The 12,991-nt window shown below is 36.5% G+C and overlaps 1 protein-coding gene across 1 annotated transcript in view; it reads right to left on the reverse strand.

Annotated features, from left to right (window-relative positions):
- LOC115456055 overlaps nt 1-12,991 on the reverse strand; it is a 232,470-nt gene that overhangs the window by 161,674 nt on the left and 57,805 nt on the right. Inside the window, exon 2 of the mRNA XM_037441231.1 lies at nt 11,700-11,806. The gene's annotated coding sequence lies outside the window, so the exon portion shown is untranslated. The remainder of the gene's footprint in view (nt 1-11,699; nt 11,807-12,991) is intronic.

Raw genomic sequence — 12,991 nt, forward strand, 5'->3', positions numbered from 1 at the left:
TTTGCAATTTATAATATTTTATATAAAGTTTCACATGAAAATAGGAACTTACAAAACCCAACGCAAAAACATGTATAAGAACGTCACGAAAAAGCAAAATTTGCAATTTCGTTTACTTATTACATAACTTCGACGACATAATTCGAATTATTTTAGTATTAAAACAAAACTTCTGAAGCGGTTTTGAAAAAAAAATATATCTGTGGGCTCAATCTGAAAGCATATTCTTTTGAATAAGAAAAAAATTCCAAATCGGTAACATACATAAAAAATACACGTCGAATTGATAACCTCCTTTTTTTAAAGTCGGTTAATAACTTTGTAGGATCAGTATTCATCACTATTACATCCAAAGATTTCTAAGATTATATAGAACGGACATTGGGAAGATTGTTTTTTTTGCGCTCATGCGATGGTTACTCAATCTATCGTCAAATAGTAAAATACCGATGTAAAATACTTTGTATTTTTTCCATATTTAATTTTTAACATTTTAATGCTCATATTAGCTTATTTTCGGTTTCCAATAACAAAATCTTATCTGCAAATGTCTAGTTTAGTGAAAATATAAATATCAATTACTTATTTCAAAACTGTTGATTGTTATCAATCAATTACTTAATTTCTATTTTAAGGTAAGTGTGTTTTATATTTTCATTTAACCTAAAACCTTTATACTGCAACTAGACATTTTGCAGATGAGATTCTGTTCTTGACGACTGTCGATATTTTCTGTAAATATGTTATCTTTGTATCTATGGACGCTGTGACATCATGCCTGCACCATACTCTGTACCCAGTATTATTATTGTTTTATCCACAAACGATAAATGTTTACAATAAAGCGGAGCTGCCTCGGGCCTCGCTTTTACAATTTAATGTTATTGTAATCAACGGTTATTGTTATACAATTTGATTTTGTAAATGTCGAAACAATTGCCGTTGTTCCACATTTATAACACATGTTATGGCTTATCGTTCAGCGAGTGCATAGCGTAGAGTTGAGGTATTAAAGGACATTGTCGAAAACGGCCCTAGAACCAACAAAGGTGTGACTAGCACCATAATTATTTATGTATTTTTTTATACTATTTGCAAATATGTGTATAAAACGGACAAGCTGCTACATCCAAAATGAATATATAAAAATATTGTAACGACTTAAAGCCAAAGTCGCCGACATGTTTACAACTAATTGTGTATAGAGATGTACCGGTTCGACAAAACGATAAATCTAATTACCGATAATTAATTATTGAAACATTTTAATATATTCCATTTGTGAGGCGATATGTTCTTTAATTATTATAATAATATTTAATCGAGCAGTGGATGCGTCTCAAATAAATAAGTCTAACTACTTATTTAGGACTAAATTGATTATAGTTCAAGTCGTCTATGAAAAACGTTTTTTTTTTTAGTTTTTAATTCATATTGATTTACTTTGTTTATTTAGATTCTATATTAGCGATCTGCCCTGGCTTCGTACAGATAGCAGAGCATAATATATTATGCGAACATTTATTCTTCTGTCGTACAAAATATTTATGAATTATACATATAAAAAGTATTAAATTACTATCGGATCCGCCCGTGTGAAAGATTTTCCGGGATAAGGGTCCCGCTAAATATTTTTCTGAATAAAAATAACCCTATGTTGAATAAAATCGATTTTTGTATAAATGATCGATATAATCGATCCAGAATCTAGTCGAGTAGTATCCCTAATTCTTACTTCATTTTTCAATTCAATTTAATGTCACTTACACTTCACTCATCAGAGACAAATAAACTAGACTCTCTATTTCCATATAATATAATACTTAGTCTGGCCATAAATACTGTTACACTTAATTATAAAAAAATATTACATTTGAATTTCGAATCTGTCATTTTTATACGATTGTTCATTGTGTTTTCTCATTTTGGCGCCAATACATTGTAAAATATTTTGCGATATTAAAATGGTGTGGGGTGATAAAGAGAACCGAATCGCTGTGATAGCATTACACAAAGTAGGTATGGAGCCAAATGCAATTTTTAAAACTCTCCATACACTTGGTATTAGTAAAATGTTTGTGTACCGGGCTATTAATAGGTACAATGAGACCTCCTCTGTTTGTGACAGAAAATATCTGGCCGTCCACGTAGTGTTCGTACGAAAAAGGTGGTCAAAGCAGTAAGGGAAAGAATTCGAAGAAATCCTGTCCGAAAGCAAAAGATTTTATCTCGGGAAATGAAGATAGCACCTAGAACCATGTCGCGTATTTTAAAAGATGACTTAGGACTTGCAGCCTATAAGAGACGCACTGGCCATTTCTTAACTGATAATTTAAAGAAGAATAGGGTGGTAAAATCGAAACAACTACTGAAGCGGTACGCAAAGGGAGGTCACAGAAAAATTTTGTTTACGGATGAGAAAATTTTTACAATTGAGCAACATTTTAACAAACAAAATGACCGTATTTATGCTCAAAGCTCTAAGGAAGCTTCCCAATTAGTCGACAGAGTGCAACGTGGACATTATCCGACTTCAGTGATGGTTTGGTGGGGTGTTAGCTATGAAGGAGTGACTGAGCCATATTTTTGTGAAAAAGGTATCAAAACATCGGCACAAGTGTATCAAGATACCATTCTTGAGAAGGTAGTTAAGCCCCTTAACATCACCATGTTCAATAACCAAGTATGGTCCTTCCAGCAAGACTCGGCGCCGGGTCATAAAGCTCGGTCCACGCAGTCTTGGTTGGAATCGAACGTTTCGGACTTCATCAGAGCTGAAGACTGGCCGTCGTCTAGTCCCGATCTTAATCCGCTGGATTATGATTTGTGGTCAGTTTTAGAGAGTACAGCTTGCTCTAAACGCCATGATAATTTGGAGTCCCTAAAACAATCTATACGATTGGCAGTGAAGAATTTTCCCATGGAAAGAGTGCGTGCTTCTATTGATAACTGGCCTCATCGTTTAAAGGACTGTATTGCAGCCAATGGAGACCACTTCGAATAAGCTTTTTATATTTTTAATTGTTTTATATTTATGTATTAAACTGACACACTGTAAAAGTAATAAATGTTATTTGCAGTTAACAATTTTCTTTTTTCTTTATTACAATATTTATGGCAAGACTAGGTATATTATAATTCTCTGACTATTACTATATTATTGACGATTCGGCTATTATAAAGACTCTGTGCGATTGATTACGATATTGACATACACTGGCTGTGATTTCTGGACTTTGTGAACTGATGTAACAATTTACCTGGCATTGATAACGGATACGAAATGGAAATTGCTTTTTGCATTAATTGTGGCTCTGCTGGCGAATCCATGGTGTTGGAGAACGAGCAGATTCGCCATTGTATACAACAATGGACAGCGCCTTGTTTGGTAAGCACATTTTTCTTTAATCGTACAAGTGTAACTGCCGCCAAACTTCTAGTTCGCTCCTCAGTTCCTGTTCTTGGTAACTGCGTGGAAACAGCGAACAGAGTCTGTATACTACCTACTACACACTTTAGCATGTGGCTGTGGCAATTTAAGAGCAAACTAGCAAGTATATTGTTGATTAAAAAATGTGTGTCATATGCTTGAAGGTTTCTAACATTTAATTCAGCTAGAAGATTTGAATACATAAATCTGCTTTCCGTGTGAGACAATATTAATATATTGCCATTATAATTTGAGCATAATGCGTTTGTTTTTTTTTTCAGGTTGTAGCCCTTGATCTTGTATGTACAGCATGTTGGACCACGGCCCAAGAGCCTATACATACTTCAGCTGTAACAATGTTAGTAGTAGCTGCGTGCTCTGTAATAGAATGTTGGAACTCCGGACACGGTGATTGTGATTGGCAAAACTGAATTGATAAATAATACCATAACAACAACCCTCCTGCACAATACTCAGATAATATTTTATAAAACAATGTAGGTGATGAGGAAATAAATAATATGAACTAAAAATATTTTTTTATTTGTTTAATTTAATCCTACATGCCCTAAGAGTCTACCAAAAGTGTGTAAAATATGCCATGCTTCTGATAAAGCGTGAATGCGCAACAGTGCGCCTCTGTCTGTCTCTTCAGGGAATACGTACGACGTACGTATATATAGAAAGTACATAAAATATGAAGGGTACTCTTAGAGGATGTAAATACTATAACTACATAATTAGGTACCTTTTTACTTATAAAAAATTATATGAATCAAGTCTTAAAATAGCCTGATTTAAGTAAAAAATAATCAAGATACCTACATAGTGATGAATCTTTAGGGCTTATATATATTAGATAGGTACTTATATCAATAAAAAGCATATTTAAAGCGTAAATGATAGGACTATAAATACTATCTTGAACATTGAAAAGCTTTCAATGTTTATTATCAATTATAACCTCAAAATCTCATCGTTTTTTTGGATTGATGCGATATCCCAGCTTGTCCGTTTTATAAATAATATGTCATGAGAATTTATTAATGATTCTAAATATTACAAACATTTTTCCATTGCTGTTGGTTCCAGGGCGAATTATGTATGGGCACAGAACAATGTCCTTTGTTACCAGAACAAGACATGTTTGTTCAGTAATGAGATTAGTTATTTTGTCCGTTAAATCTAAAAAACAGTGTTTGATATTTTTTATTCATGCAATGTGGAGCAGGATCCAATAAAATATCAACTGATGAGCGATGATTACTCCTCGGTTGTAAACACAATTATGCCGGCCTGTTGAAACCGGATATACACAGGCTGATCCCGGAACGCGACACACTTATCTAGGCCTCTATGGCGGGTTTTAACATCTTATGTACGGTGGTCGCTATCCGAGCTGATATAAAATATATCCTACCACCAGTCAAGTACTTATTAAGATGTAGAGTAGTATAGGTCTACATATAATATCTACCCAGACAGACTCCAATACGAGGGACTAATCACCTAAGTTAACATCAATTAAGATAATATCAATATTAAAAGTGCCGTAAACTCTAAAAAAAACATAAAAATTTTTCTCGTAATTTTAGTGCGTGATTCGAACGCGCAGTTTGTCACAGTTACTAGTATTGTATACGGTTGATAAACAGTCAAAATATACATGAAGATTAAACTCCATATACTGAATGCCCAAACATTCAAAGAGTAAACAGCTTTTGAGGGTAGAACACAAATCTTGTTTTCATACGCGGCATTTGAAGATTTCGTAATGTTTGAATATAAAGCTTTTACAGACGAATTCCTTTGTATTTTACTAAGGTCCCTCTGCATTCGCTCACGTTTCAAGGTCTATCTTCGAAATTTCCTACATATTATTGAAGATTTTTCTGCCCAACCACGTTTGCTCAAACATTTAAACCAACACTACGCAGCATTGAATTAAATAACACTTCTCATCCAAAGCAAGAATGACGAATTCATGATAGGCGACAAATTAATTCGGGCATCCCAACTAAAAAAATCGATATTATTCGTAACTAATTGCACGTTGACCTATAAAGGTTTTCGATCTTTGTCCTAATGTGTTATGTTTAATCATAATGACCAGTATGTGATTTTCACTTTCCAAAATGAAACCTAAACCTCAATACAGCACACCAATATTTTCAAACTGTGGAGGGATTTTTTATATCCTTCAAAAGGGAGTGCGTGTTACTACCGACTGCCGTCAATAGTCTGTTCAAATGGAGTCGAGTGGAAGTAATGTACTGACATTTGACGTCTGCCGGTGATGGGTACAAAACGTTCTGAAGTAATTTCGAGTTCAAAGTTCGACAAACAAGAATTATCTTTAGAGTTAGAAAGACGCGTTTAAATAAGTATCTATTAATACGTGAAGAACGTTTTTATTCCTTTTAAAGCACATTCGAGCACGGAGCGGGAGATTTGTCATAATTAAAGTTTATATATAGGAGTGTTGGAAAATAAAAATGATGTATAATATGTGTTAGGAATATATTAAATTCGACGGTCAAATTACAACCATTGGTACTTTTAAATACTTAAAACTCCTCTTATGTAAAAAATATAAAAATATAAAGTTCGAATAAAAGGAACAATATTTTTTTTAAGCGTTTGCCAAATTTTACTGGTGGTAAGCCTCTCATATGTAAGAATCCACCTGGATAGGTACCACCGCAATGTCTTTTTCTACCACCCAGCAGCAGTGTGTAGTCACTGTTGTGTTCCGGTTTGAAGGTCAATGTAGGCAGTGTAACTACTGGACATATTAAGACTTAACATCTGGAATATCCAACAATACCTTGTAATTCAAGGTGTTGGATGGTGTTTCTACTGTCTATGGGCGGTCGTATGGCTTACAATATTAAAGAACGTGTTTTTCTACCGCATCACAGTAAAGGACTATAATAAGTAAATGAAGTGATTAATATATAATATCGAATGACGAGTGATGTTCGTCCCTCGCTAATTGACACAATGCCAGCATGTTCGAAAGTACTGGTACAGATTTTAAGTAAAATATATGACTCCGACTTACAGTGATACAAGTTCGTTTCCTCAACTCAATGTGAAACCTGTTAAGTCCTATTTAAAACCCAGTTTAGGTAACAAAAATATAGGAAAATTCGTAACTAAGTAATTCAGGGAATCGACAACATCGACTCTACATTTTATAGGGGCGGGGCGAGTGATGACACCGCAGCTGGCCGTAAGTGGAGTGAGGTCTAGACAAAGTGTCGACTGACAGAATATGATTACCTCTCGCCAGTCGACACAATTATGCCGGCCTGTTTGAAACCCTATATACAGACTGATCCCGAAACGCGACACACTTACGAATGCCACTATAACGGATTGTACACCTTTTTACAGTGGCCGTTATCCAGGCGAATGGAATTATGTAACATTGCGCAAGACGGGTACAAAACTATGAAAGTGCAGTCCAACACAACCCTCACTAAGTTCATTGACCCGGTTGCCGTCACGGGTAAAGGATATTAACCTCCTCCCACTAATAGCCTCCATGTATTGGCGACGGCGCAGCGGTTGGCACGGCGCGCTGGCGGGAGGTCCTGGGTTCGGAGCCAAATCTGTTTTTAACATTCCCAGTTCGCTGTGGGGAATTGAGTTTGGTTTATGGACTACTATGCTTTGTCCGTGCCTTCGTTTATGTATTTTGCCATAATAAATGTGATATTAAATTATAACTTGTTATTATTGATGAGTAATTCAAGCACAACTAGATAGAGAAGTATCTATCTGGGTGGCTGATCCATCAATGCACACCGGAAACATCTGTGTTTAGAAGCTTGTCTCCTTGCTTAACCAAAGTAGAAATAAAATGTATTCGTAGTTGCTTCATTTTTTTTATTATTTTTTTTTTTTAATTAGATAATAGCGCGATAGCCTAGTTGGGTGTGGAACGGACTGCCAAGACGAATGTCCGCAGGTTTAAATACCAAGGGCAGGACACCTCTGACTTTTCTAAAAAATCATGTGTGTATTCTTTGTGAATTTATCGTTCGCTTTAACGGTGAAGGAAACATCGTGAGGAAACCTGCACATCTGAGAAGTTCTCTATAGGAATTTCGAAAGTATGTGAAGTCTACCAATCCGCACTAGGCCAGCGTGGTGGACTAAGGCCTAATCCCTCTCAGTAGTAGAGGAGGCCCGTGCTCAGCAGTGGGCAAGTATATTATAATACAGGGCTGATATTATTATATTATTATTATTTTTTAAACTCAAATCAATTTTATTACTTTTTATATTGTATTCGGTCTCGCTATAACGTAGCATTTAATTATAATAATATTCTATTTTTTAAGTGTCATGCATGCCTATTATCTGTATTTCTATATTGTACCATTACATTGTAATTTTATTTTAAGATTTTAAATTATGTAATTATGCAGTTGATATGCTAAATAATTAAAAATAAAATAAATGAAAATTTACATAAAGTTTCCTTAAATGACGTGAGTACATGAATTTTTGGAAATTCTTCGTATAAAAGCTTAAAATAGGGGATAAAATTTTGTATGGAACTCAAAAACTAATAAATAAATATAATAATGTGAGTGGGGCCGTGAAAAAACCTAGTATTATTATAAAAATACCTTTATTTGGTAACAGACATAAATTGGATTTATATATACAGCAAAGTAATAAGGATTTCCGTTGGCACGAGCATGTCTACCAAATACTGTGTAACGAAGTCAAGAATTGTAAGATGGAATGCAATCATAGATCCGATAAACTGATTTGTTTGGGATTTATAAAGCTTTTCGGATTTATAAACATATATGGTTACTTGTTATGTCGTCTTTGTATAATCTATCGATGTTTCTTTGTACTGAGCAAAAGTATTATTTAGAGTTGTGATGTTTCATGCGACTTCGCACACGCTAAGTATTTTTTCTATATATGTAAAGTAACCCCACTGTACCTGCTGGTAAGTAGGGAGATAGTGCCGCCTGAAGAGAGGACTACCTATTGCCAGTCGACACAATTATGCCGGCCATATTTTCTGCCAGTATGTTAGAAATGTATGTCAATAAAATTGTGTAACATTGCCGTATACAGGGTGGTACACAAATATATATCCCAGTGTTGAAAACGGAACGAAATTTAAAATATTAGCGAGTCTGCAGTTCGGAGCGTTTGGATCGCAGCCAACTTCGCTGTCAGTTGCAGCGTGTTTGCGATAGGTTTTTATTCTGATCCCGGTATATCGGGCTCGTATTAAGCATGGCGGTGTGATTATACAGCGTGTTGCAAAAAGGAAGGATTTTTTTATGTGTGTTTTTTTATTTGGTAGTATCGGTATGTAAAATTGCCTTAATACGTGATAGCTATGCGAGAAGGGCAAAGGACTGTCGACATAGAATTCGGGGGTACACTGTTCAAAAGTTGCGCCTCTGCCTACCCTTTCGGCGATAAAAGTCGTTAGTGCCAACAGAGCCATCCGAAATAAACAGTACAAGAGAATATAATAAATTGACAAATGATGATTAATTATATAATCCATCGGGTCAGAAACCTAAGAGTGATATACATACCTAAAATACATAATTATAATATATGTCAAATTTAAAATGTATTAAATTAAATTCGCCAAAGATACCCTACCTAACATATTTCATACAAGTAACACTAAAACATCAATAACACGACATAGCGCGAATATCTTCCAGTTAAAGCACTCTACATTTAAAAACTACATAATTCTCTGCACTCCACTGAAATTCAGTTTTCAGATAAACTAGATATAAACCTTTCCAACTGTAAACTCTGTGCTTCAACCACTTTTCACTTTGAATGGAAAACAGCTCTGAATCACAGTTGTGCATTTTTCAAAGAGCCTAACATATTCCTTTTTAAATGGTGTGTGCAACGTAGTGTAAATGGCAGAGTTTGGGTTTTTGTTGTGAATCAGGACTTTGTATAGTCAAAAAATACGCCGGAGCCGTCCTGTATGTGCTGAAGAAGGCCACTGCGGATTGTGGTTGATATACCACTGCAGGGTAGATAGTTACGGACTCGGTCCAATGCTCGCTCGGATGATGCTATACTCCCGAGCGTGCCCTGTGGCTCGGGGGCATCTAAAGATTTCCGCCACGGCATCCCCTGCCTGTCGTAAGAGGCGACTAATTGGGGCTTAGAGAGAGTCGCGGGCGAGCAGTGGGGGGCTGCTCGCTCGACTACAGCGACTCTGAGGTGGACGACAATGCGGGTAGTAGGTCTCCCGATTTGCCTAAACTTCAAAGGGGTTCTTTAGCGTGTGGGGGCATCTTAGCTCCTTAATTGGAGAGGTGCTGCAATACGGTATCGCGCTGGGACGGTTCCGAGCAGCTATCTTAATGCAATAAAATACCCCGGGGCCGTCCTGTATGTGCCGAAGAAGGCCACCGCGTGTTTTGGTTGGTATATCTGTGTAGTGTGTACAGAGGTAGGTGAATCGGTTCAATGCCAGCTCGGATGATACTATACTCCCAAGTGACATAACCTTTCACTCACCCCCAAGTGCTGGTATCGACAACGCGTTTATTATCATGCGAAAGAAAAGGGCTTTACGTGTGTGTATTTGGATGTATGCCATATTTCAGCCAAACAACTCTCTATAGTGGTCCACGGAAATTGTTTCCTGTTCTGAGATCAGTCTGTATACTACCCGTACTATTCAGTTTCAAATAGGCCAACATAATTGTATCGACTGACGAGCGGTAACCATCTCTCTTCAGTCGACACTCTACCTGATCCTACTTCTCTTATTAAGTGCAGTGGAGTCACTGTGTCATGACGTATAAAAAAAATCTGTTTAGCAGTTGTCGAATTCATTTTAACATTTTTTGAATATTGATAATAAATTCTCAAATATTTAGCATCCATGACGTAAGTCATTTTTGTAGAAAATATGCCATATAAAGAGATAGGTAACTCAAGTATTTTTTTTGGCTACACATAATATTTATTCAAAGGTATCAGACAGACCACTTACCCCCGTTCACCCTTAATTTGAAACCTACCAAAACCAACACTTAACTACCTATAAATTATAGCTTTAGGTCATAAACAATAAAATTAAAATTAAAACTGACGAATAATTTCAGCAATAAATTACAGCGACAACCTTAATTTGAAGCTTATTAAGTTAATGCCATGGTGTTAGCAAAGTAAATGTGTAATTACACGAGCTTAAAGCTTTAAAGCTTTGCAAGTTTTCCGTTCACGATATTATACTATACTATGTAGGTATTCTTTTTTATTATTTCGAATGATGAGATGAGTTTACCGTTCGCCTGATGGTAAGCGATACGACCGCCTATGAACAGTAGAAACACTATCCAACACCTTGAATTACAAAGTATTGTTTTGTATTCCACTGCGCTCGCCATCTTGAAATATGAGTTAGGTCTTATTATATCTAGTAGTTACACTGGCTACAATGTTCTTCAGCACGGAACACAACAGGGACTACACACTGCTGCTTGGCGGCAGAAATACACATTGTAGTGGTACCTACCCAGGCGGACTCTCACATATGAGAGACCTACCACCAGTATATAGTATATATGCACATATAGCGTATACAGCAGTTGCGAAGCATCTATACAACACGATACCTAGCGGTTTCCCTTTTAGGTTTATTTGTTTGTCTTAATTTTATGTTAAATTGGCCGCGATATGTTAACTAAGCCAATTCTTTTTCTCGGCACGCCTTTTGATTTTCCCTTTGCTACTGGTATACAGTACAGAATCTATTTGTAGATATAATTTATTTTTGTATTTATGTTAGGCGAAGGTTGTAAAATATATCGACAGTTCGACTGACTCAAGTAAATTTACTCACTGACTTAAGTAACATTATTTTACTTTAAGTTATATTTTGAGTCGGAAAGATAACTGATTCAATTTGCACGCGGCTTCCCTGCGTTAGAAGTTTTTCAGGATAGAAGTCCCGTTACATATATTTTCCTGGGATAAAAGTAACTTATATCCTTCTCAGGGTCTCAAACTATCTCCATACCAAATTCCATCGAAATGTATTCGGTAGTTTTTGAGTTTATAGCATTCAGACAGACAGACAAAACGAAATTTACATGGAAGGTCAATTTAATATCGCAAAAATTAAAAAAAAAATTACATATATTCGCATTTAAACATGAATATTCAAATAATATTAAGTATTAAATGTAAGACTTTCCAATAGTCCAGTGCCTTGGCTCAGGTATGTGGTACTCACAGAGCGTTGGTGGTGTGCGGGAGAGTGGGGGAGCTGAGGCGGGGCGCGGCGCAGGCGGGCCAGGGCGCTCAACAGCCCGTCCGTGGTCACGCCGACTGCCCCAGCATCTGCAAACAACCACCGGCTACAGACTCCAAATATATAAATAGCTACAGACTCCAAATATATAAATAGATATAGACTGCAAATATATAAGTAGCTATAGACTCCAAATATATTAGTAGCTATAGACTCCAATTATATAAGTAGCTATAGACTCCAAATATATAAGTAGCTATAGACTACAAATATATAAGTAGCTATAGACTCCAAATATATAAGTAGCTACATACTCCAAATATATAAGTAGCTCTAGACTCCAAATATATAAGTAGCTATAGACTCCAAATATATAAGTAGCTACAGACTCTAAATATATAAGTAGCTATAGAGTCCAATATAAAATGTCTTTAGTTATACAAGCGACTTTATTTAAGTAATAATTAAATATTCTCATGTATCTTGGATAACGTAACTGCACTATCATAAGTACATCTATTTTCGCCTACGTGGTGAATGAAATATTTTATTTTATTTTTTTTGGGCCCCAAGAATACTTGGTAAAGTGTTAAATTTATAAGAAATAAAGGAAACCAAACATACATCACACATTTGTCCCCGAAGGGGCGGACAGCCGCGGAATTAGCACACCTTTCACCTTTCTCATTCCGTCCCGTGATGTGATAGGAGGGGAATTATGGATGCTGAGTGACAAGACAAGCAGTACGTTTGCCTTTTTGGTTTTGGGGACAAAGTGTCCTATTTCGTATTAAGTGCCCGGGCTTCATGGGTGGCCATTTAGTGGTTATTTTAGGTACACGTTCCTTACGTCCCGATGTTGACGAGCCTGGAGAGATGAAATCGTGGGGCGACCGCCAGGCCGAGCCCCTCACGCTACACATGTACGGCATTCCTACTAAAGCTCCACGATGGCTATCTTTGTATTAGTGACGGCTGCGGGCTTTCGTGACGCGAGTGACTAAATTGTCGCCCGCCCCAACGAAACGCTGCTTATTGCGGCCCGTCTCCTGCTGTAAGCTCACAATCCCCTGCGCTTAGAAGGACGCCATCAACATCAATGGCCGCGTGAGACTCACCTTCCAAACTACCGCCCATGCCGGAGGTTACAACAATGTAAATAAGTAACAAATACAAATGTAATATATCGATATTCATTGGTGGTGTTACAAGTCATTAGTGACTTGAATTGTCTCTGTTTCCAAGCGCACTGACTTTGCTAGTCAAGTTCTGCA

This window comes from Manduca sexta, chromosome 4 (genome assembly GCF_014839805.1).
Source record: "Manduca sexta isolate Smith_Timp_Sample1 chromosome 4, JHU_Msex_v1.0, whole genome shotgun sequence".
In the NCBI taxonomy this organism is placed as follows: Eukaryota; Metazoa; Arthropoda; class Insecta; order Lepidoptera; family Sphingidae; genus Manduca; species Manduca sexta.